Consider the following 27,255-nt stretch of genomic DNA (forward strand, 5'->3'; position numbering starts at 1 on the left):
AGGTTTAAGTTGGTGACCTAAGTGAGTGGGGCCAAATGTGCAGGTTTGTGGAATACTTTCGTGAGATCCAATCATAATGTAGATCTGGTTCACATTGCGTTCTGATTGCTCTGAATATTTTCCCATCCTATGGTACCTACGCCATAAGATAGGAAAATAACTAGAACACAATTACTTATGTGGCTGCGGCAATTTTCGATTTTGTTTCGCCAACCGCTTACGCCACGTATAAAGAGGGCCAAGCGCACACATAATACAACTTAATTGAGACGGCTCATCATTGGACATTATCCCCAAAACAAGAAGTTAAATTATCACAGAAGATGCTGCAAGTTATTTTTGAAATTATGAAACATAATTTTTGTATTACCTTTCGCACCTTGCTGTTGACTTGACGAAGTCCACAACCCACGATGTGCTCGTTTTCAAGCCGTAATCTTGTACCCAGCTGCAGGCGTCTTGTGCATCACTGATGTTCGCCCGAAGCACGTCAACGTCCGGCGACGAACTCTCACTGTCTTTAACGCATTCGATCGCGCGGCGCGCCGACGTCTCACATGCGCTGTTTTCAGTACTCATAGCCGTCCAACACCGGCGTGGCAGGGCTGTGATATGCGTTGGAAAGAACAGCCGCGAAAAAAAATAATAAAAGACAACAAACGCACACTCTAACAAAGCAAAATGCACAAAGCACAGTCGAATCCTACGGCGACGGCGGCGTCTTCGGTCAGCGCGAGAGCAGGCAAAAACTTTCTTTAGGTTGGACGACACAAAATCAAGACGTCCGCTCTGTTTGAACGCTTCACGAAGACTGCTTTATTTGTTCACTATTTACAGTGCTCTCGTAGAGAGGGAAAATGAAAAGGAGAATAGAAATACAGAAACAACAAGCACAGTCCAAAAGAGTTTTCTCTGCACCCTGCACGTGCAACAGACTTGAAGAACAGAGGGAGAAAAGGCCTTCCCTGTGTTTTGGGTTACGGTCCCTGTGGCTTTCACTGTTCTTTCACGGGGTGGGGGTGTAGGTCGTAAAACGACGATGTCAAGAACGTTCTCCGCTCTTGCCGTACGCGTCGTCGCCTCCAAACTGCGGGCCGCTGCGGTTGCAACCCCGAAAACGCCCCCCCCCCCCCCCCCCCGAGTTGCCCTTCTTCCTTCTTTTGGCCGCGGGGTCTCCCAATTAAAGCTGCCCCGAAGTGGGGGCTGCTTCCCAACATTGCGAAAATACAACAAGGCGAAAGCACAGGCGGCGACGAAAATTCCACGGGCCCCGGAGGCGCACGTTCACCGTTTAAAATTCCCGCGAAAGGCACCCCGAGAACGAGAGTGCATCGTCGCGTCGGCGAGGGCGAGGCGGCCGTTGCTAGGCGGAAGTCCGCGACGGCGTCCCTGTGTGCGCGCAGCCAATAGCGCGCTGCGGCCGTTGCCATGCGTTGAGCGCTCTGCATATTACAAATGCGCATCCCGGCTAGAGTGACCTAGAATAGGGGGAGTGTCCAAAGCGCCGGCTCCCGCGTGGGCCTTTTGCGGTGAACTCTCGCGCCGCGCCGCCGCTGCGCCGGACCCGTGGGCTTTCCGCGCTCGGGAAGCGCGCGGAAAGCGAGGGGCGTCTGCTACGCGCTGTAGTTTTTTGCGTCGCGGTTCCGCACAGGGCACTTGAAGTCTACTTAACTTTTATAATGCGGTGCGGAATGGAGCTTATCCATCTTTAAGCATTGTGTTAGTGCTGGGGCAACAAGAGAATGCAAAAACTCATGTGTCAAGCAGCATCAGCGTGGCCTAGTTCCGGTCACAGAGTTCGAGAACGTTGGTGCGTGTGTAAAAACGCGTAAAACGGACACGCACCCCTTATGAAAAAATTTAATGAGTATTAATAAACAGACTAATGTCTTTAGACATCAGAATCATTACACTGTCTAATGCCAGTCTAATGCGCTTTCTAATGCACACCTAATGCGAGTCTAATAGTAATTGGCCACCGTTAGTCTATAGAGTCATGACGTTAGAGTTTCTGATGACGATTGTCTAGCGTTAGTCTATGGAGTACTGACGTGTGAGTTTCTAATGGCCGTTGTCTAGTGAAACGCAACTGAACATATGCATTAGGTTGACATTAAACACCATATTGCAGACTTAGGCCTTATGCCAGCAACAGCATGTTTGCTGCACACAGGTCAATAAATATTTTTGTGGTTAATAATACGAAAGTGTGCATGCTTTAGAGGATTGTCACATAAATGCCAGCAGACCATTTCGAGCAATGACTAGATCACCATTGTTCTTTACACGTAACAGTCTTTCGAAGCCAATCAATAATCTTGCATGTCTATGATACACGCATTTGTAAACGAGCGCTAAATTGTCAAGCTATTTAGTTTCAATAGGACAATAAATGGGGCTAGTTAGTTAAATTTTGTATTTCCTATGAAAGCGCTCTTTTACAATAACAAACATACGAAATAAGACCAGACGAAAGATTTCAGGAGAAAGCGCTTTTCTATTTAATTTCTGGCTCAGCACTGAAGATAGGGTCTCTTGTGCTGCACTGTCGTGGTGGTACAGTTGCTGTATTTGAAACCTGCAAGTGAAAGTGTTAATATTAGTTTGGCACTGAAGCATACAGCTTAGGGCAGCATGTGAACAGATCTTGCAATTTATGATTGATGCCTTTTTTTCTAAAACAGTGGTATAATTGTTACCATTTTAACTGAATAATCCATCTGTATCAATGTCCAACTACATAGCCTTGGCTTCATGCTGCTTTGATCAAAAACATAAAACAAACCACTATACATCACTTCAGAGGGCTGTGGTTTCGTAGATTGGCCAGCTATTATAGACAGACCAATTAGCTCTGTTAGCTTCTTTGATGTAACATTTCATAATAACGTCCTTTCGCTACTCAAATGGTACTCCATGCATGACTGCTGCATGCATCAGTGAGCCTATTCCACCTCCTTTGTTTTAAACAAAACTATCACAGAACAATTTGTAGCTCATGCTCAGCTTGTGCAAGGTGAATCTGAGCAATAGGCAAGTGGAATGTGGAGCTGAGTCTTGGTGATACAGCTAGAGAAATGCTAAATTCTAGTGAAAAGAATCATGAAATGGTGGGTTCTGTAAGAACCTACATATATTTTACCGATATGCATGCTGTAACAAGTTATGGGTCATTTCTACAAATATTTTGAAAACAAGGCATTAGAGAAAGCAAGCCAAAGCATTTTTGTATTATTACCCCTGGTGACTTTCGATATTATTCGATAGCTAAAGGTACATTCATTATGTACCTTGAAGAGGCGACAAAAGTTCTATGAATGTTAGCTAGCAATATTGCATAGTTATGAAATTGATCACTTGTCTTTTAGAAAAACAGCAGAATCCACATTGGAGTGCGTCGGTACTTGTTGAACATCTTGACAGGATATCACAGCTGCTAAAGGAAAGAGCACATAGCAGCGCTAAACTCACAACTAACTTTTTTTAGAAATCACGCAGACGCTTAAAATATCATCTGCACCCAAGTGTTCGCACAGAGATAACATCATCTACAGTGCATGTGCAAACAGCTAAATGGAGTAATCAAACGAACACCCAGGAGGAAAGAGGATCACGAGCTAAGACACCGACACAGAAGAAGAGAGGAGCGCTGTCCGTGTATTAGCTCGCGCTCCTGTTCCCTCCTGAGTATGTACCAAAATGCCCAGTTACAAGTATTGCTAAAATGTACACCCTTCCACAATAGTATGAATTCATTCGACAATTAATGTTCCCTGTCAAACAAGGCTATTCAAGGCACCATTACACAGTGCATTACACTTCTCTTTCTGTGGTAGGCCTCAACCTGTGTCGTGAACTGTGCAATATGCACAGATTCCTGGTATCTTTATAGATTGTGGTGTGATAATGTTCCAAACAATGTGATGAAACATCTGAGTATCCGATGCTTTCTAATCAAGGCTATCTCCAATTCAGATTATCAAACTCTCAGGCTTCTCGATCATCTGACAACAATGCTTTGTTAGAAGGAAATGGGTACTCCCATGTTGCACGACATTGCTTAAAACATGGTTGCACCACAACCTATAAAAACACCATAAACCTGTACATAGCAGTAAGGTCAGAACAGGGACTATTAAGGTCCACAACATAGAAAAATAGAGCAATAGAATACGCTGTGAAAGTGTGCCCTACAGCTTTGCATGAAAGTCAATTTTCAATGTTGCATCACTTCATAACATAGCGGTAGAATATATGTTTCATTGCCTCCTTTTGCTGTTTGTCAGTGCCTGTAGACGACGTCATCTATGCAAGAACGTGTGGTTACACATAATATTGAAACGTTAATGTTTATCGCAGAGACATGTGAAGGCAGGACGAGGAGGGACACACAAAGGTGCTAACTTTCAAGTAATTTATTTGGACTCAGATCATACATATTTATAATTTAAGGAAAGAAAATTCAGGCATGTGCAGGCACAGCTGCGCCCAGGAAAAATAGTTCTTTGTTACATATAGTGACGGCACACTAACACAATCTTGGCAAAGATAATGAATAATTGCTGATTCAATAATCAATCTAATGTACAGTATAGTATTATCACTGTGTGGCTAACCGGCAACTGCTGCCTCTTTTTACATTGTTGCAGTGTTCCCTGAGCCTTCCTTTGAGACAATGGCCCATTTTCCCTATTTACCCCATAATAGGGGTATCTGATAAATGATGCCTTCTTTGCAAAGCATGTAATGGTCCTGCGATTCGTATTCCAGCCAAGCCTCCTTTGAGCAACTGGGTTGATGCTTTTGCATAGTTTAGTATGCTTATTTAAAGCCGGGATCACAACGCTGATGTTTGTCTCAGCACCAACCGTGTTTATGCTGTCGGATATCCTGTGCAGATGTGGCATAGCGGAAACATAGTTCGGCGATCAAGATTCGGCGTTGTTTGGCCTGGCAACTGTAAGGTGGTTTTCTGAGTGGGCTTCTGCAACCGGTACAGCAAGGGGAGCAGGATATCCTGCTTGCATCCACAAGCAGGATATAATTAAGGCTCGTCCACAAGAAATGGGAACAGGATTTTTTAAGGCGTTATCGAGGCAGCGTCAGACAATGCACCTTTTTACCATTATTGAGTGGGAGGAACTAAAAGGTAAGAATGGCTTGTTTCCCCTCAGTTCGTATGACTAGCGCATGCAGTTTTTATGCATATTAAATCGTACATTCAAGAACCTGATAGTACAATACTCGCCCGACGCTCGAGAGTAAGCACCATTGGGTGTAAGTAATCACGTGCAAGTGTTACGATGTTAGTGGCTTCAGATTCGACAGAACCTTTGTGGTAATCTATAAAGAGGTAGTCATCCTCATACCTTAAAACCCCTGTGCTTGTATATTGCACTAAAAAATCCTGTTCCCATTTCTTTTGGATGAGCCTTCATTTCAAGAACTCACCGGATGCCAGCAGGATATCCTGCCCCTCTTTCTGTACCGGTTGCAGATGCCCTACTCAGAAAACCACCTTGCATTTGCCAGGCAAAAAAAAGACTAATCTTGATGGACGACAAATTTTTGCCACTAAGCCATATTTGCACGGGATATCCGACAACATAAAAACGGTTGGTGCTTGGGTAAACATCAGCATTGTGCTCATGGCCTCAAATCATGATTCTAAGCTAAGCAAAAGCAGCAACCAGATACTCACAAGGACGCCTGGCTGCATTAAGAATCACAGGACACATTACGTGCCCTGCAAAGAAGGCGCCGTTTACCAGAAACCCCTATCATGTGGTAAGCGTTATGTAGGGCAAATGAGGTAGTGTCTCAAAAAAAAAAAAGAAAAGCTCAGGGAACGCTGAAACAACGTAAAGAAAGGCAGCGATGACTGGTCAGCTGCACATTGGAGCACATGTGGTTGCTTTACACTTTGATAAGAGTTTCATTGTGCATAGGCACATTGACAAACTACTACATTGATCATTGAATCAGCAACTATTAATAATGTTAGCTGAGATTGTGTTAGTGTGCCATCACTATCTTTAACAAAGAAAGAACTATTTTTCTTTGATGCAGCTGTACCTGTCCATGCCTGAGTTTTTGTTTTCTTTTTGTTAATGCATAAGTGTGATCCACGTGCAAATAAGTAATTGTTGAAATTTAGCACCTGTACATGTTTCTCCTTCTTGTGCCATCTTCACAGGTCTCTATGCTAAACCTAAGGATGTCTTACCATGAAGGCCAGATGTCAACCCTTGATAACATTTTTTTAAAGTTTTCTCACTCTGCTCCAAACTACATGGCAAAAAAAATCACTAGAAATCCACTGATTTCTTGAATAATGCAATACTTGTATTTTTATAGTTAGCAAACAGAGTTCCATAATTATGACACTGTCTTCTTTTTTCATTTCTGTGATTTACACACAAAACTGACAAAATTTTAGGATTTTTCAAGATGCTACCTGCAACCAATGGGGAGCATGAAAACCTATATCAGCGCTACAAAACTTCTCGCATTGTCTATTGTGGCTTCAGATTTCATTTCTTTCTCAATGTTACTTTGCAATGGCCCTCGAAACTTCTGAATGTAAAAGCTAGCATCGCAACAATACACATAACAACATCATTATAAGTAAGATTTCCCCGCACAGTTTCATGGCAATCCAAACAAAACAGGTGTTCGGTGGAAGATGGAGGACGCTTGAAGAGACAAAACGTCCTCAAAGAGGTTATGTCGCTGCAGCCAACTTTTCAACAAGTAGACTTGCCTTCGTCAAGACAGCAATGTCAAGAAGCACCAGTTGCTCCCTTTATGAAGACAACTTCAAGTGCAAAACGTTGGCTCTGGCGTCAATCCATGTTCAAGGATTACAACTAAATAATACAAACTATTTCATGTTCCATGTTCAACGGATACAAACTAAATAATATGCACTGCACTAAAGTGCAGGAGATAGGTTTCCCACACCTAAGCTAAGGGCCAGTATATGCTATATCTCGAGATGTGCTATGCGCCAAAACTGTCCCATTGTAGTGATGAAAAGAGATTCCTACCACTCAATATGGCTTGTCTGGGCTTGCAGGAAGACCGCTCCTATCTTGCACTGCAATATGTCCTCTGTGTCGGTGCCGTGAACAGCTGTCATCGCTGATACATACATGACAGATACCACAAAAGATTATTTTCACACAAAACAAACCCTACCACACACAGATAGCGAGTACCAAACATGTCTTCAGGCAAGTGTATATCGATACATTAAAAAAGTTGATCCTTGAATGAAGGGATCAGGGCACAATCAGAACAGGTATTAGTGGACTAGCCACTTCTTGCAACTATCGAAAGAGTGGCACTGCATGTCCAACATTCACACATGTACGTAATAAGCACGACCCAGAACATGCATATGGGTGATCCACATGACAAAAACATTTGCAAAGAGTGCGTGGTACATGAGCACATGGTGCAAGGTGGGAACGAGCCATACATATGTATTGCGTCAATTTAGGAAACACATTTTTGGTACTCTAAAGCGAATTCACATTTAGCTTGTCTTGTTCACTTGAGCTATCTGATTTTTTTTAGTTATGTAAGCCCTTCACAAAACCAAACACATTCTGCAACTTTTCTGAGAACTTCTGGAAACATATGAATATATAAGAATTTAGATCTCTTTCTTTTAATTCTTGACTTTACAAAGCTAAATAAATACTAAATTACTGAATACTACACCTTGGTTATGAGTCCTCATACAAGTAAGAGGGCAATATCGGTACCATGCTGATGTAAAAAAGAAAGCGTGAAAATACAACGACTTAAACCAACCCACAATCAAGCAACATTCTCACTACATGAGCACAGTCTAAATTATTCGTGATAGAGAAGCTGGTGTGCTTCAAGCAGCAAAGAAAAAATATATAATGGCAGAAAAGAAGTTCACGCACTTTTCTCAAACACAAATACTGCACCAAAGAGTGGCATGAGTTAGCTTAACTTAATCGAATTTACATATTCTTCTACTAACATTATTTCATATAAACATGTGCTTCTTCAAATTAAGCACGCAGTTGTTGGAGTGTACACTTAGTACCAGTACATAACGTAATTCACTCAAATACATTTACTTCAAGTGAGCTCCCTTAAAACATTTATGATGCAGCTACGTTGAAATCCTAACCACGGAGCAATTACATGGATTTCCGACAAAAGGACTCGGGAACGCAACCACAAAAACATATCCATCATCGCGTGTGCGTGACAGGGCTGTGTGTTTTTCTATCTACGTGCGCAGTGTTGTGACACTTTTGCGCATTATTACCGAGTTTGGTCAACTCCTCTGGTATCACCACCGTGAAAACGCTAAGGGACAACCCGTATGTTTAAAGGCAGACACTTCTTCACGGCGACAAGGGATTGTAGAAATACTCTCAAGCGATGATCTCGTACAGTAAACATCCAAGGAATAACAGCGCAATGACACGAGGCTTGCATGATCGAAGGATAGGATCGCGTAGCCGCAACGCGCATCCTTCAAACATGTAATCAACGCAATCGGCGACCGGCTTTTACGGTGATGTAAATGCAAGTGCGCTCAAAGCACCAAACATACCTGTCTATCGGGTCTCTCGTTCTCATCCTCGCTGTGCCAACACGCCGCCCGTGCTATCGATTCCTGCACAACAGTCCTCACTCAATGAATAACTAAGTTACTTAGTTCAGCGACTTTCTTCAACTTACCGAAGTTTGGCACTGGCTTTGCATTCTTCACAGTCGCTCGTCAAAAGGCTCACGCTTCCGCTCCTGTACAACCGCGGTCGCCGCTTGTCACAACACTTGGAAGTGGATTGTCTTTGGAGGTACACTCGATATTGAATCGCGCGATTAACGTGGGTAATCGATAAACGAAGCAAGAAAGCACTTTTGAGCGCGGAGACAAAGCAGCGCGTCCGATGAGGCTGTTCTGAGTGGCGACGAACGACGATGCATCATCCCCCACTTGATCAATGCGGGAGGACGTTCCGAAACGCGCAAAATATCCAGTCGACGAATGTGAAGTACGATAAGCACACAATAAACGCACACAATATCTATCAACACGGTAATATGTCACTGCAGAGCACATGTGCTTGCGGGCGAAGCATCTGTAGTACAACGAGGCCTGTTGCAACTGCTGACTAACAGGCTCGACTAAAAAGAAAACATAGGTGGCAGCAGTGTCGTGTTATCATACAGGATGTTTTTGTATTGCAAATTAAATGTATTTATGGCTTTGCACACAAGTTTAGGTGCGTCGGCACTATTTGATCACTCATTGTATTTAGTTTTCAAACTATACTTTTTGTTCTTGGCATACTAGAGAAAATTTTGCTAACTCCCGAGGCAACGGTCATCACTGAGTCCCTGCAAAATACACGTAGTGTGGCTGGATTCTAGCCACCCTTGTACAAATCTCAAAGGCAATGCTTTTGATGTTCTGGGAATGATGTTCTGGGAATAAAGTTAGTTGCGAGTGACGCCCTTTCTGTCCTGTCCTTACTTTTTTCCTTGATGGTACGCGTCTTTTTGGTTTTTCAGTAGGCAATGCTTTTGCGTACTACAAGCGCCGAACACAGATTCGTTTCAGGGTTGGAGGCGTGTGTAGATAGGTATGAATAGCATGCATTCCTGCACAATAAAAGAGAAAGGATGTATCTGACCAGGTGCCCATTCCTCTACTTTCTCTGCGTAACAGCAAGCAGAAGCGTTAGCTGCGGGATGAAAGGCATGGGCGCCCCCCCCCCCCCCACCCCCTGTACCCCGCTCGCCGGAACTTGCCGACGGGGAATGAAGAATGGGGTGGGGGGTGGGGGAGGCTACGTTGGTAGCCACTGCTCCCAGGCGTATTTTTGTTGAAAACGTGTAGCTGATGATACACTTCCAAATTCTGACTGCAACGATCCGACTGATTCATCTCTCGTGCTTCCCTCAGTGTCCGCAGTTCTCTTACAGTGCACTGTAGTTCTATTATTCCAACTCCCCATCCTCCGGGCAAATGGAAAACCGACACTTCTGTGTAACTGTTCGGGGCATCGCTTCACCGCACGCGAGCGACACTATGAAAATTAGTTAATTAGTAAACGCTTCAATATATCCGGCGGATAAAACTTCAATATATATATATTGAAGTTTTATCCGCCTAAGGTGGTCGAAATTAATCCGGAATGCCCCAATAGAGCGTGCCTCCACATCGTGCTTTTGGCACGGAATATCCCAGCATTATATTATTATTATTATTATTATTATTATTATTATTATTATTATTATTATTATTATTATTATTATTATTATTATTATTATTATTATTATTATTAGTGCTTGAGGTGCTCAATGCTTATTAGTGCTCAATGTTATATCTCCTACTGAAACGTGATTGAAATATTTATTGCAATACAAACTCTTTGGCGTTTGAGATTTCTCAAAGACAAAACGTGAATGTTGAGATCTGTAAGAAATTGAATTAGATTTAGGTGCATGTTAAGGAATCCAAGTGGTCGAAATTTTCGGAGCCTTCCACTACGGCGTGCCTCATAATCGTATCGCAGGGGCATGATGATGATGATGAAAGAACTTTATTGTTTGTCCGGCAGATTAGCGCCCGGGCTCAGGTCTCCCATGTCGCATAGGCAGAAATTGTTTTTTTTTTTTTGGGGGGGGGGGGAGGTGCACCTCGTTGATCTGAAGTGGGGGCCGGGCAGGCAGATGTGGTCGAATGTCATTTGGGCTCTGTATGCCATGACAAAAAAAAATTTCGAGGGGTGGGGAGGGGGAGGGTGGTTGGGGCACGGGCCCGATGTGCCACCCCCTGGCTACGCCACTATCGTATCGTGGTTTTGGGACGTAAATCCTCGCAATTGTTACGATTAGTATTAGGATATAGAATTTTTAGTGGTGATAAACGTAATATATATTTCTTAGCTGTAATGTGCTTTGGCATTAGGATACGCAATGGAAAATCTGCTTACTTCTGTCATCAGAAATGCTGGTGCATATTGTCATTTGAGTGTCTAATGCACACGTGATGCTAAAGGACATTAGGCTTTGCAGGTCTAATGTCAATCTAATGACACATTAGGTGTGCATTAGTTGCACATTAGACTCGCAAAGTTCATTTTCATAAGGGACAAGCAAAGAACGAAAAAAAAAACTTATTCGCACGATTAATCGGGATATAGCATCACGCATGCACGAATTAAGAGTAATAAAACAAAGTAGATTGCACGCGCAGTCAGCTGAAATACTTGCACGCAGTGACCGCTTCACACTACGAGCTTTTAGGGGCGAAACTCCTTAAGGCGGCACCCGTTCGTCCCTCGTAGTCGTAGTAGTGCGTAACCAGTCGTAACGCTAGTACCAGATCTTGACCTCCAGGGTGCCGGTGGGAGATTTTTCCTGTGCGTTGTTGAACAATAAAAAATTCGCAGCGTGCGCGTTAACTAAAAGCCGAATTCTTCTGTCTCTCATTCCCCATTAGCAGCCATTGGCATGTTCCAGTAGGAAACGTTAGTAGAAGTAGAAGTGTAAGTGTTAGCTAAAAGCCGACTTCTTCTGTCTCTCATTCCCATTAGCAGCCATTGTTTACCTCCAAGGTTGTGCCTGGTGAGATTTCTCCTGTGCGTAATTAAACAATAAAAATTTTGTTCAAAACGCCGTTGATTGATGAAATAAACCAACGAAAGACGCCAGATGTTTTCTAAAAGCAAAACGAAAGAACGCCAGATGTTCCTAAAGCAAAACGAAAAGACGCCAGCTGCTTAACGAAAGACGCCAGATGTTTTCTAAAGCAATGGTTTTCTAAGCAATGAAAATTCACAGCGTACATGTAAAATTAAAGTGAGCTGCAAGTCGTCATAACTCATCGAACCTTTAGTATAAACGCGCCCGATCTCACGTCGGTGATGATGTACTGGGCAGAATTCACGGAAGATTCACGGTTTACCGATGAACCTCCGCAGCTTCGCCCACTCATCATCATTCACTCCGTGGATATTTTATTTATTTATTTTATTTATAGGATACTGCAGGCCCATTGAGTGGCCCAAGCAGGAGTGGTTACAATATTACATTCAACTGAACATTATACATTGTACACAGATCCGTGCAACAACAACAAAAAGGCAAAACAATCGCCATGCATTGCAATACACACAACAAAGGTAGAATGTATATACACGCATACAGTAATCATAAAATATAGTAGGTAAAGTGACATACAGTAAATACAGCAGATATGGTTACATCAAAACAAAACGACATACGTCTATTTAATCATTTGCTCTATTAGTTCAGCACTATGTAACCATGTCAATGGAAGGGCATTCCACTCGTTTATCGTACGAGGGAAAAATGAAAATTTAAACGCATTGGTTCTGGTGCTGTAGGGCGTAAGACACTCGGCATGACGATGCCTCGTTTCTCGGGTTAAGAGGGGTGATATGTATTCATCTGGATTTAAAGCTATTTTTCTGTTTTTTAGCTGAAAAAGAAATTTCAGTCTCTGTATCTTACGTCGTAGCTGCAATGTTGGGATACCGTGTTCACACATTAAAAGTGTTGGAGAGTCAGTTTTCCGATACTTTGAATAAATAACCGTATAGCTTTTCGTTGAATCCTTTCGAGAGCATCGATGTTTTGTTTAGTATGTGGGTCCCAAACAATAGCGGCGTATTCAAGCTTCGGTCGAATTAGTGATAAGTATGCTAATTGTTTTGCCTCAGCTGGTGCTTGTTTTAATTTATGTCTGAGTAAGCAGAGTTTTCGGAAGGAGGACGCACATATGTTTGATATGTGTGAATTCCATTTTAGCGTGTTTGTTATAGTGACACCGAGATATTTGTAGTTTGTAACTTCAACAAGCGGAATTGATGCAAGCGAGTACGGAAAGGAAAGACAATGGCTCTTTCTGGTTATTTTCATGAAAACAGTTTTCTGGCATTGAGAACCATGTCCCATTTTTCGCACCATTTATGAATTTTCTGTAAATTATAATTAAGGAGTACTTGATCCTCAGAACATTTCACCTCATTAAACAGCACGCAATCATCAGCAAAAAGTCTGATACAAACCGGCTCACTAATTACATCAACGATATCATTTATGTACATAGAAAACAACAATGGCCCAAGGACACTTCCTTGTGGCACACCAGAAGTCACTGGTAGCTGTCTTGAGCAATGGCCATCAATACACACGAATTGCACTCTGTCGCTTAAGTATGCTGCAACCCAAGAATAATAAAACCTGGTAAGCCTAGTGCCTGAAGCTTTAAGATTAGTTTAGAATGACATACAAGGTCAAAAGCCTTCTTAAAATCCAGGAAAATAACATCGACCTGACCTGATTTGTCTAGAACCGAGGCTAAGCGATGTACGATTGTTGTCAACTGGGTGACTGTAGAGAGCCCCTTTCTAAAACCATGTTGAAACGGAGTTAATTTACTATTGTCAGCTAAAAACTTGTTTATGTAATTCGCGATGACGTGCTCCAGCATTTTGCAACATGATGACGTCAATGAGATCGGTCGATAGTTTGTTAATAGCATGCTGTCTCCTTTCTTTAAGACGGGAACGATTCGTGCTGTTTTCCAATCAACAGGAATGCCAGCTGATGACAAGGAAGCACGGAAAATAACAACCAGATATTTCGAAAGCACTTCGGCATAGCGACGAAGAAAGGGGTTTGGTATATTATCAGGGCCAGGCGACGATTTCGTCTTTAAATTCAGTAACATAGAAACAACACCAGCTTCTGAAATTAGGGTGGAATTTTCATGCAGGCTATTACGGCTCTGACGTAACGGCTCAGTTTGATTAGAAAAAACACTGTGGAGGTATTCATTGAACCTTTCAGCTATACTGCGCTTATCATCGATAGTCACGCCATCGCACATAATTCGATCAACTGCCTTTTTCTGTGTGGAAAGGTATCGCCAAAACTTCTCGGGGGAGTTTTTGATGAAATTAGGCAATGTATAACTGAAGTAATGTTGCTTTGCATTATAGACTGCCTCATTCAACCTCGCTAGTGCCATTTTCACTGTATTGTTGTTTGATTTAGCCCGTTTTAGTCTTTTAAATTTTCGTTTGAGGTGCAATATATCCCTTGTTATCCAAGGATTATTTTTCCGCGTTTTTTTAATTCTGTCCGGAACGAAATTTTCAAGACAGTACGTGCATAAGGTCTTAAATGACTTCCAGAGTACCTCAACATCATGTCCTTGAAAATTGTCCACGTTATGAAGTAGATAATCCATAATACTTTCATCACAAGCCCGAGAAAAGTCTTTAATCAAAACTGGAGTGCTAATTGTTTTTTGTACCTCGAGAGAACACGTAAGACACACCATATGGTGGTCAGAGATACCTTCTTCAACGGATGTATTGTAATTTTCAATTGAACGGCTAATAAAGATAAGATCTAGTAGTGAAGAAGAATTATTTTGAACGCGAGTTGGTTCATTTACAACCTGGTGAACGTCAGCACTCAGCATAATGTCGGCCACGTAATCAACGTGCCCACGTGGGTACTATTCGAGTATGGGCGATTCCAATCAACGTTTGGAAGATTAAAATCCCCAGTTATAATGACTTTGTCATCATGAAAGCGCGCTACATGATCACACAGATGATTCCAAAATTCATGGGGTGAATCGGGTGCCCGATAAACCGCAATCAGGACTATACTGCGTTGCCTACATGATAACTTCAAAGTTATGATTTCTTGATTATCAACTTGTTGCGTCAGCAATGCCGGTATATTTCTTTTCACAAGTACGGCAACTCCACCTCCCCGCGAACATCGGTCTTTTCGAAAAACTTGATATGAGGGTGGGAAAACACTTGCGTCATCAATATCAGCGTGCAACCATGTCTCTGTGATTACAACAACATCAGGAGCATAACGTAGAAGGATAGTTTCAAGTTGCGTAGCTTTGTTTACGACGCTGCGCGCATTTATGTTCAAGAGATGAAAGTCAGAGCTTTGAAACTGGTTACGTCAGTTTTGAAAGAACCCTTGTTCACGGTTTAGCACTTTTATTCGGCTGTTACTGCTTTCATCCCAAAAATAGAGGTCACCATCGATTCGCAGTTTATCGTGAATAAGGGTTACCTTCTTGCCTTGTTCCTTTTCGCTTTTGGCACTGTTCCACAAAAGCTTTCGCTTCTTCAGTGTATTGGGTGAGTAGTCATTCTGGATAGCTATTTTAGTACCTTTGAGCTTATGAGCATTTTTCAGTACCAGTTCTTTTTCATTATAATCCTGAAAATATACTATCACAGGTCTTTGTTTACCCGATTTGCCGAGGCGGTGGATTCGGCCCACTGTATTGCCGGACGTATTTAGCTTTTCACAGAATATCTCTGTAATGACTTTCTGTTTCAGGTCCTTTTCTGTCTCTTTCGAATTTTCAGGTACACCAAAAACAATAAGGTTTGAGCGTCTGCTTCTGTCCTCGAGGTCGACGACCTTTTCACGAAGAAAACTAACCGATTTTTCCAGTTCATCAATACGGGCAGTTCTTCTTTCCAGTTCAGTGAACCGTCGGTTGAATTCTGTAAACAGGTTCTGCAAACTGGTCTGCTGTGTTCTAATTGCTGCAACATCAGCAGCTAGTGTGTTCTGGCCTTCAAGCAACTGTTTCAGCATATCCTGAGTATTTGGGCCGGGATTTAACTCCACATCCCCGCACAAAATGAGCATGCACACGCAAAACACCTCATGAGCAATGTCAATGCACATCGTGGGGGACGGCAAGACCACAAGGCTACGAAAGTCGCTCTTAATAGTACAGTAAGTTTCACGAACCTGCGCGAACCAAAAAAGGTGCTCGTAAGGCAACATGCCGAGGGTTGGTCCGCCGTCCCCACTGAAGTGAAGATTCTGCGGTGCGGTCTTTATAGCTTGTTGGTGTGACGTGTAGAGCCCAGGAGATGGCGCTTCATCGATGCGGTCACACGCCCAGTGCTGATAGCGGTAGCATGTCGCCGGTATTTCTTGATCATGGCTGCACGTGTAGAAATTGCTGCTGTAGACGTGTGGACCCAGATGCGCGGCAGTTCCAACTTGGAAAAGGAAAGCCTGCGCGAACCAAAAAAGGTGCTCGTAAGGCAACATGCCGAGGGTTGGTCCGCCGTCCCCACTGAAGTGAAGATTCTGCGGTGCGGTCTTTATAGCTTGTTGGTGTGACGTGTAGAGCCCAGGAGATGGCGCTTCATCGATGCGGTCACACGCCCAGTGCTGATAGCGGTAGCATGTCGCCGGTATTTCTTGATCATGGCTGCACGTGTAGAAATTGCTGCTGTAGACGTGTGGACCCAGATGCGCGGCAGTTCCAACTTGGAAAAGGAAAGCCTGCGCGAACCAAAAAAGGTGCTCGTAAGGCAACATGCCGAGGGTTGGTCCGCCGTCCCCACTGAAGTGAAGATTCTGCGGTGCGGTCTTTATAGCTTGTTGGTGTGACGTGTAGAGCCCAGGAGATGGCGCTTCATCGATGCGGTCACACGCCCAGTGCTGATAGCGGTAGCATGTCGCCGGTATTTCTTGATCATGGCTGCACGTGTAGAAATTGCTGCTGTAGACGTGTGGACCCAGATGCGCGGCAGTTCCAACTTGGAAAAGGAAAGCCTGCGCGAACCAAAAAAGGTGCTCGTAAGGCAACATGCCGAGGGTTGGTCCGCCGTCCCCACTGTGCTGTGATTTTTTTACTCATGGTCGCCACTGGTCTGCTAGCCATACGCACACCGCTTTATTCGACAATTCATTAGCCTCCACTAGCTCTTTATTGAGGACGGAGCACACCGGGAAGACGCAAGGGAAACAAAAAAAAAAGAGTAGAGACGGCCATACGACCGCAATGCTGTTGGCTTATTTTTGCTTCTGAGGTAGCGTACAACAATGGCTCACCGTGCGCAAACATTTGAAATAAAAGCAATGCCAGGTAAACTAACCTTGTTCCACAAGTTTTTGCATAAAAGGCTTAGTATAGAAAATGCTTTACAAATATCCATATATCATGAAACAAAGTTACAAATGCGCCCATTCTTCCTGTACAAGCTGCCTGAACCGAAAATACGGTAAGAAATTGACATAGAGAAGTGTAATATCTCAATCACTTCAGAAAATTATTCAAATGCAGAAATACCTTATGTACCTAGCCTGAAAAAATGCAACATGCGATAATATATATATATGCACTGGATCGCTGAACGTTAGCACGGAACGTTCGCGCGAGATGCATGCATTGCTTCAAGCCTTCACCATACGAAATGAAAACAGTTTCAAAAAACTCATTCTCAACTTCAGATGTTTTCACGGTTCTCGGAGGTTAGCGTTCGCCCGGTTCAGAGACTTTACAAAAAGATGTGGACGAGTAGTTACATAAAATACAATTGTTTCCGCGGCACTTGAGTGCGCGCCAACAGGGCACCCGACCGCAATTTCCCGCTTTTTCCTGATGACCCAATATAGATATATATAGCGTCCACGACAATTTCGTGCTGAAGCTCCGGAGTACTTTAAGAGCGAGTCTGCTCATCTCTCGAATAAATATAAAGAGAGGAGCAGACGTGTAAAGCAAGCCTCTTTTGTCTCGCAGACGTGTGCAATCAGCTGCTCTGAACTGAGAATAACGTTTGTTTTCGGGCGATCGCTCGTAACATGAAGTGAGGCATACACGATGTTGCACTGTTATCGTTTCATTTTCTTTGGTTTGTCTTTTTTTTTAAGGCTAAAGCCAAGGTCCTTGCTAAAGCCTTAGATTCCTCATCAAACACGAAAATTGACCGTCGGCATCCCGCGTAGCCAACACGAGTGGTGCACAAAATCATCACGCGATGACGTCGACAGAACTTGTGTCGTCACTATGACGTCAATCAACGTGACGTCATATGATGACGCCACCATGTGACATGGTCGCTTTGCATTGCCTCCGTGATCGGGGGAGATCACGGAGGCAATGTAAAAGCAGGCGAGGTGCAGAAAGCTTGCAATGCCGTCGATCCTCTCGGCAGTCCGAAACCACGTTATGTGCAGAAAGCTTTCGGAGAGGGCCCGGGGAGGATCAATGCATCGACTGACGAAAAAGAAGACGGCTTCGTTTTCGAGTCATCTCGGGCGAATGCATAGGGGACCATGTTTTTTTTTTTTTCATGTAATTTTTTCGCATACATTTTACCTATGCGGTCAGTTCTTCAAAATGTATGGGTAAGTCTTACATGTTGACATTGATATTGGTGACCACCACGTTTTTTATAACCTGACGGAAACAAATCGTCAGACCACACATCGTCAGAATTATTTCTGGCTACAGAAAGCGGGTTTACGCGCCACACAATATATTATTATTGTTAGTCGTTACGCAAACGGCAAGCATGTCAGTTTAGTGATGCCATGACCTATCGGTCGTGTTGGGCATACGTACATTTGTGCCCCTCCGTGCCAATTTTCGTGTATACCAAGTGAACGAGACGCGAGTTACGCGAGTAATTTTTACTTTTGGTACCGCGGCCACGCCGACTGACATATTCGGCTTCGCATGAAATGGCTTGAAACAGCAGAGCGCCGGAGGCAGCCTTGTAAAACAAATCGAATTCACGAAATAAAAGATAGGATATGAAGGGTGTAAACGCGTTAGCATGCATGAGCTAGTTACTACGTCCATTTGGTCTGCGTTCTCCTGGTTATCTCCAGTTTATTCTCTCCTGCAGCAAGTTCACGTTCGTCATTCCACACGAAAGTAAGTTAAGCGCCTTTTCTCACGATGAAGTGCGCGCAGGATGCGTTCCTCAAACAGCCGCGGAAGTGGGGACCAATGCGGTGACAAACCAGCTGAAAGGATGTATACGAAATCCTCATTTCACAACACACAAACTAACAAACGCGTTCTCTGTGTGATGAGTCGCTGCAGTATTATGTTGCAGTGACGCAGTATTAAATATTGCCCAAATCTCTGCAATTTTAGCTAATAGCGGCCAAAATATCACGCGCGTAGCAGACGCTCGCCGCTTTGACGCGGCTTCCGCCGCGGAGAAAGCCCACGATGGATGGATGGATGCTATGAGCGTCCCCTTTATAACGGGGCGGTGACATGTCTGCCACCAGGCTCGAAGAAAAAAAAAAAAGCTTCCTTGTTTCATGTTGTCCTAATGCTTTATCTACATTGATTAAATCTATGTTATTATAACAAAAAATATAAATTCACAGTCCATCTCTCTGCCTCTTAAGGCAGAATAACCTTTTTTCCCCCAATTATTTATTTTTGTACTTTATCTCTACTTTTCTGCCACCAATACTCTAACCGTCTCTTACTTATTTCTATCGCGGGCGTGTTCAGCTTTCCATTGTTGTCCCTAAAACCCAAGGCTTCATGTAGACTCGTGCCCACACGTATACCTGGGTGAATATCGCCAGATTCAATCAGTACATGTTCCATCGTGTCCTTAGTTCCCCCGCAGCATGTACATAGTTCTTCTTCGTTACTGAATCTCGCTTTATAACTACGCGTTCTCAGGCAGCCCGACCTTGCTTCAAACAGTAAAGCGCTTCCCCTTGAATTATCATAAAACCTTTCCCTCCTTATTTCGTTTTTTCCTTTTCGGTAGTTACTCAGAGCCGGCTTCTTTTCCATCGCTGTCATCCAATAAGTCTTCTCCGCCTCTCTGACCTTCCGCTTAATGCTCCTTGTTGTCATATCGCCCGCACTGCCAGCCGTACATTTACTGGTGAGCCTCCTAGTTCTTTTTCTCCACTGCGTGTCAACGCTTTTTCTATACAAATACCTGAAAACCTTCTCTGCCCATCTACTCTTCTTCATTTTCCTCAGCCTCTCTTCGAATCTCATTTGCTCTGCGCTTCCCTCACTTCAAAGCCTGTCCATCCCATATCACCCTTCACCGCCTCATTTGTCGTCTTCCCGTGAGCGCCCAAGGCGAGGCGGCCCACCGTCCTTTGATTTACATCCATTCCTGATTGTACCTCTGACTTCATGCACACCACTGAGTTCCCAAATGTAAGCCCCGGAACCATCACACCCTTCCACAGCCCTCGAAGCACCTCGTACCTATTTGTATCCCCATAAAGCTCTGTGCTTCATAATTGCAGCATTCCTCTTTCCCTTGCTACCGATGCTTTCTCTTGTACCTCCATATATCTATCCCCCTCATTTACCCATACTCCGAGGTACTTGTACTCGCTTACCCTCGGTATTTTTTTGGCCCTGTATTAAGACCGTATGGTCTCCGTGATCATTGAATATCATCAATCCATATTTTGTTGCACTAAATCCTAGTCCTAGAGCCTCACACTCCTTCCGCATATATCTGCCAGTCGCTGTATATCATCTTGACTGTCCGCAAATAAGACAATATCATCAGCATAAAATAGACCTGGAAGCTTCTGCTCAACCATCGCTCCGACCTGTTTGTGTGACAAATTAAATCCAATGTTGCTACCTTCTAGCGCTTTTTCCATCCTCGCCATGTACAGCATGAATAACAGCGGGGACAAAGGGCATCCCTGTCTCAGCCGCTTGCTAATTTCAACGCTGTCCTTGCTACTTATTCCTTCCCATTCTATACAAACTGTATTTTCTCGGTATATTTCTCTCAAAAGCTGTACACAGTCGTCACCTATGCCCACTTCCTTCAATATATCCCACAAAATTTCCTGATTAACGTTCGGGTCCGGCACGGCAGCGCCGCGGCGCGGAAGTTCACCGCAAAAGGCCCTCGCTCCTCCCATGTATTCTCGCGGCGCTTTGGACACTCCCCCTATTCTAGGTCACTCTATCCCGGCCTTTTTCGACGTAGTTTGATGGCATCCCAAATGCGCCTACAAATCGCCGAATGGGCTCGTTTTCGTCGTGACACCTGGCGAACAAAATGCGTTAAGGAGACTCCTTCCACTACATGGCATTTATGTAGTGTTTTTTTCCGAAGCAGCTGCAAGTAACATCGTGGCTTGGTGGTAGGACACCTGCTTGCCACGCGAACGGCCCGGGTTCGATCCTCAATGGGACCGAAAATTTTATTTATTTTATTTGCTTCTTTCTCGATTTTTCGCTCACGGACGATTTTTCGCTCACAACCAACGGTGCCGACGCCGACGGCGGAATTTCTGCGACACGAGCTCTCTAACGCTATCGCGTTAAAATCTGTGATTTGCGAGCGCCACGTCTGGGACACTTGGCATGGAATGACCATATATATGTGTGTATATATATATATATATATATATATATATATATATATATATATATATATAGAGAGAGAGAGAGAGAGAGAGAGAGAAAGGGCATTCCATTTTCCAAATTAAAGAAGACTTTAATGCAACTTTAGTCTCTAAGGTGCCGACACCGCGATATCATTATGAAGATCTGCAAGTGGGAGACTCCATTTATTTTTCAATTTGCACAGAGACATCGATCCACCTCATAAATCCACCTCGTAGACCGCATAGGCTGCTACTCGTGACTGCATCGCATAAAATCTATTACCAAAATGCGTGGGATCTGCCGAATTTTTTTATTAACAGGCTTTAGCTTTGTTAAAACATGCACTAGACAGGAGAGAGTAGGCTAACGCTGGTACGGGAAGCTTTTTTATGCCAGTGAATTCAATTCAATATGGCCCTAAGTAATTCTCGGATTGTAGCAAATACCATTTGCTACCACTACACTTTGTGCGAAGCTGCGGTTACGAATCTTTCCTCCAAATGTTGTTTTCTAGGCGAGTAATTGAGTTGCTCGTTTGTGACCAAACTCGCAGTAAAACCCTTTAGTGATAAATAAAAAATGCGTACCACTTTTTCTCGGCACTTTTATAGGCAGGCATGTCGAAGGGTACAATTTGTAGACAACCAAGAAATTACCCGTTTTTTATTGGCGAGTAGGTTTGTGCGAAAGCATTCATTGACTGACTGTGTCGGGATTGCTTTGTATTCTCAGTAGCATTTTTGTGTTCTCAAAACCATTCTCTCAAAACCAGCGCAGCTCTTAGGCGTCCTTTCCTGCGGTGAGCGGCGTCACCGTTGGCGTCGGCGGCGTAACCGATAGCGCGAATGAGGACGAAAGAGAGCGAACGCAGAGTCTGTGGATATCACGAGCCACTGGCCTCAAACCTCGCTTTCTTCCTCCGTCATGAGCGCTGGCCCCTCGGTCGGAGCTCGTGCACATGCAGGGCTGGCACTGCAAGCACTGCGCCTGGCTTCGCTTGTCATAAGGGGGCTGTCAACGTTTCGCTTGGATCGCGACGCCTGCAATGCACAAAGTTGTGTGTGTAGCACTCGAGCGTTGGCAGTTCTGTGGCAATATGTAACGAATGTTAGATTGCTATAACTGCAGATAGTGAAAATTTCAAACACAGCTGGCGTTGCCCGAACACGGGGCTGCGCTCAGAATTCGCATTAGGCAGTATCGTATTCGTCGGTGAATTTTTTAACTTGTCATAGCTTAAGTCGTTGCTCCAATTGTTCATCAACACAACATATTCTGCAATCCGTTTGAGGGGCATTTTTCACGGAATGTTTGACTTCTCACTGGCCCTTGAGCCGAACTTTAAAAGCCTGAAATGAAAAAGAAGCGGGCATAAACAGCCCCCTGTTAAATAGCTGCTAGACAGGACGGCCAACAGTATGTTCTCAATGGACGGGGACCTAAGCTAAGCTTTTAAATAATATCCTGGGCCGGCGCCAGGGAGGGCTCTGCCCCCATGAGGCAGTCCGGGGGGAGGGGGGGGGGGGGGGGGAGGGCAAGCCCCCCAGGCCCCCCGTACTCTCCGCCTATGATTAAAGGTGCACATTTGCCGCTGTCTTTGGGAAGAAAGGGTTGCTACTCTTTCTTGGCGGCGCACGTGCACTTGGGTAAGAGAGGGGCGATTTGTCAAATTGTGGTTGAGCGTCGCGGCGTAATCGGCCTCTGACGCCCTACGTGGAATACGGTATACGTGTACTAAAAGGCGTGGCGGTACAAAGCAAATTGCTTATTTCCTCATCAGATCAGTCTAAGTGAGCTCATGGTCCCTATAAAGCACTTCTGGGTGATATAGTCACCGCAGAGAAAGGTTAGCACAAGCGACAGTTTCGGCCAACGGCCTTTTTCTGCGGTGGCCGTACGTATCATAAGAGATCTATACTCGGCGACAACTTATCTTGGCATTGGAGCGAAGGCTACGGAGGCGGGGCATCCGTACATTTGTGTTACTACGCAAGAAGTTCGGCATCTTGCAGCCGATTTCAGTTCCAGTTTCGGTTTCGCTTGCTCGCATCGCTAGAGCGTTTAGCACCACGTCTACATGCAGAATGGGAACATCAGTGTGCGTAGATGCATCTACCTACTGTACTGTATATTGTCACAGGGTTGTTACGTTGACGAAGGCAGCAGTGGGTGTGTCGAAGATGAAACTCTTTATTTGGCCAAACGTGTGGGCGGGAAACGAGTCAGTCAGAACGTCGTCCGTCAATAATTCTGACAAGTCGTAAAGCGTGTCGGCTTTTATACGTGTTCTGTCGAATGTTCCGCTGGTGGCCACGTAATCTCTTACTATTCGCGTACCGCGCGCAATCTTAACAGAAAGATCTAAAACAATCGTGGCGCTTCTGGAACATCGCATCGCGGTCTGCGCGGAGCATTCCAAACAGTCTTTGCGGGTGAAGCCCGAAGACAACAAAATAAGACACATGGGAATATGATGAACGCCACCAAGCGCACACCGCAACCTGAATACGGCGTTTGCTAGATTGTAACGCGATCACGATTGTAACGCGAGGGGCGACTTTAGTAGCAAAAATTTGGAGAAAAAGCTCGCATTGTATTCGAATAAATACGGAATGCAAGTACCATGATGCCGCTGAATTGGGTTTAGATTTAAAGAGAGCTCACGCTTATTAAAAAGAGACTGACGCAGATTATTTTATCAAGCTTCGCTGGTCACACACCTTAGAGCGTAGTTTCTCGGCCGTAGGTATTTCATTGCGCATGAAGTAGCTGTGCACTTTGCGCCGCAATGCTGCCAACGCAAACGTGTAATAGCGCAGCAGCCGCGTCTTGCCGGTGATGCGCTTCTCAGTTTGGCCCGAGAAATTCAATTTCTTGCGCTTCGGGGAGGCAAGTGGGGCCCGCAGAGCTTCAGCCTTGATACGCTTAACTGTTCGCTCACTCACTCCAGTGAGCTCGGCGACAGTACTGCATTTGCAGACAAGTCACGCTGACGGCGCCTCACTACAGCGATGACATTGCAGATAACTCGCGTGGTCTGGTTTGATAGCCACTTTCTGTCACATGTACAGCTTTATTTATTCGAGCTAGGTAACTTTTCGAATTAGAAAATTAATATAGGTACTATTTCATGGCGCGCGCGCATGCAGGCACTTTGGCTCTGTAGCTTCCACAGTGGTGCCAAGAAAAGTTGTCGCGGAGTATAGGCCGCCCTCAACCGAATGGTCGCGTATGCATGCGTGGCTCTCATTACACATGCGTACAGTATCAAGAAGATATGGAACACTATTACGAATAGCTTTGTCGGTGGTATACGAAGACAAGTGTTTGTTTACGCCAAGGAAATATATGCACTTCTCCAGGTGCAGTTTCGCACACCGTCGGATACATCGGATTCGAAGGGGATCGCGAAATAGTTCGATATATCCATTATTGCAAATGGAAAATACGCCTCTAAGCTTTAATATTCACACGTCTCGGACAAGTCCCATGAGATGACTGATTCCTTCTAAGTTGCTTCGAAGCAGTAAAAGTTTTATCAACCCCGGCAGCGAACTCTTCCCGGCAACTTGCCAGGCTTGCCAGGCTGGCATAAAAAAATGGTTGATCCCTCTGTCATAGTAATCGGAATAACACGAAAGTAAAGCGTGTCCTTATATAAGTAACTGAATGTTTACTGTACATTGTTGTAAGAGAGTTTGCACAATGTATATTGATGTCTGTCAGCTATAGCACCGTTTAACGTGGATGTGCCCACATTGATGATTGGTGGTGCATCTCCATCCTGACGACTAACGTCCATGTTAAATGATTACACAAAACCTTGTGGTAGCCGTAGCAGTTAATGGTGGAAGCGTAATCAGAGAACGAGGTGTGATAGCCAGAAGAGCGTCGCATATTGGACGCAGAACTTGGTTGCCATCCCGCGGCATGTTAAAATGTGATTGAACACCCCGGCCGGACTAGAGGGAAACGCAAAGCGCGTCGTGCAGCCCCGGTAGCCCGGCCGCGATTTTTCTCGGGGCGAGCGCGTGAGCAGGGAACGCGGTGTTACAGCCAGGTGAGGCAGGCGCGCGTCGCAGAGTTATTTTTGGTTTGGATTAGCGTGACGCTATGAGCGAGGCCGACGCTTTTACGACGCTTTAGGGAGCCTACATGACCGTACGACGCTTTAGGGAGCCTTCATGTGTGCGTGCCCCCTCCGTTTTTTAGGGTGATGTCAGCCTTTGACCCACCACCTGCCGCCGCCGCGTGTATCCGAAACATATCCCCTAGGATGGCTGGGACCCATACTGCGCCGCTATTGGCCGGAGATGGTCACGTGACCTACACGCACTTCCGGGATTTTTATTTGTTTTTGTTTGTTTTACGCCAACATGGCGGCGTCCATAAGCGAAGCCGCGCTAAAATTCTAGCTCACTTTAGCCGCGCCCGCCGTAGAGATGACGCCGATATGTTTGGGCTTTTGGGACGGCGGCGTTTATGTCCGCTGTCGGCGGGCGTGGAAGACGCGGCACTTGCACGCCTTCGGATGTTAGCTGTTTTAAGGTAAGTAGTTGTCTTACCTGTGGTATTTACGCTGCGGTCTTCTGTTCCGCGCGTAATCTACATGTGTTTCAAAGTTGCAGTCTTTTGTGACGGGGTGCTGCTTCTTGCTATACCGCACGTTCACGCAAGAGTCCTTTGTCATCTTTTTCTTATGACGCGATGCACCGCCTTCGAGCTTTCGCGCTGTATAGTACCACTGCTTATGAAACGCATAGTAGCGGTTGGAGCCTTGGCGTTCTCTAGATACAAGTATACTCATTTAGGAAGGACACTGATATGCGCATAGCGGGTGCTCCCCCCCCCCTCCTTTTTTTTTAACACAGACTAGTGGGATGCTGTCAACATTTAGCAGTAAAAAATACACGGTGAAGATAAATCGTCTTTCGAAAATAGTAACTTAGCCTGTCCGATTATCTCTTCGCCAATCCGTAAAATTTCAAAGCCTTTGATCACTCTATCACATTAAAAGTAGGGAGCGCAGTTCTCCTTCTCATAGATTGATGGTTAAACTAACGTCCAAAAAAGTTTTGTGCTGTTTTGAAAAATTGCAATAAGAAGCAGTAAACGGTACATGCCAGCTTCAATGCATATCTCTGTCATGTTGAATCAGACATGCAGTGCAAGTAGTAGTGTCCACTGTTGCCCATGCAACATGAATATTGAGAAAAAAAAGTGTATTATTGTGAAACAAAAGTTGGTTATTGAATTCAAAAACATAATTGGACAGTACAGACACGCATGATATTTGCAGACACAGTTATTAGAAATATTGTACACATTCCTTTTATTACTGTCACTGAACATATTACACATGAGTGCTGCTGATACAGATATGAGAAATGAACTGCAAATATGTTTTGCATGAAAAAAAGAACTGCGAGGAAGCATAGTGAAATGACAGACAGTATGAAAAGACAAAGACAAAAGGAGACAGACATGTGCACTCATAAAAAAAAAGAAACGCTCTATATTTCATGCACTTCTGAAAATGAAATAATTTGCGAGTCAGTGCACACGTCTGTCTCCTTCTGTCTGTGCCATTTCGCGCCGTTTATCATTTCGCTGTGCTTCAAAACCAACTAGCCCACAAACAAGCATTAACTGCAGGAAGCTTTCCTAGACTGTGACATATGTTTTGAAAGAAATGACTGTGAGAGAAGAGTACTTCACAGTGCATGTTATCCATGTTATCCAAGACATAATGTCATGACCACATTGAAAGGACACTTCCGGGACCCTATTTAAAATACTATGTTAGACGACAAGGCTGAAGATCTTTTACTTGAAGCAGGATTAAAACACCACAATACGTGAAGCGGTGTTAAATTTTGGAACAAACTGTGTGTTCTAATACCTTGAAGAGATGCCATAAAATTGCACCAGAACACCATTCACAGAAAGACATGTGCTCTTACCCTTTTCTTAAATAGTGTGTTCCCTCGTCCGGTTGATGCAAATGCATGGTC

The 27,255-nt window shown here is 44.3% G+C and overlaps 1 long non-coding RNA gene across 1 annotated transcript; it reads right to left on the minus strand.

Moving 5' to 3' along the window:
- Positions 1–2,525: 2,525 nt before the first annotated feature.
- LOC119384179 (uncharacterized) lies at positions 2,526–9,082 on the minus strand. Its single transcript, XR_007415246.1, has 4 exons — positions 8,734–9,082; positions 8,606–8,668; positions 7,050–7,143; positions 2,526–2,578 (listed from the first exon to the last, which is right to left on the minus strand). It is a non-coding gene; the product is annotated as an uncharacterized LOC119384179 (long non-coding RNA).
- Between the last annotated feature and the right edge of the window lie 18,173 nt (positions 9,083–27,255).

Source organism: Rhipicephalus sanguineus, chromosome 2, assembly GCF_013339695.2.
Source record: "Rhipicephalus sanguineus isolate Rsan-2018 chromosome 2, BIME_Rsan_1.4, whole genome shotgun sequence".
Classification (NCBI taxonomy): Eukaryota; Metazoa; Arthropoda; class Arachnida; order Ixodida; family Ixodidae; genus Rhipicephalus; species Rhipicephalus sanguineus.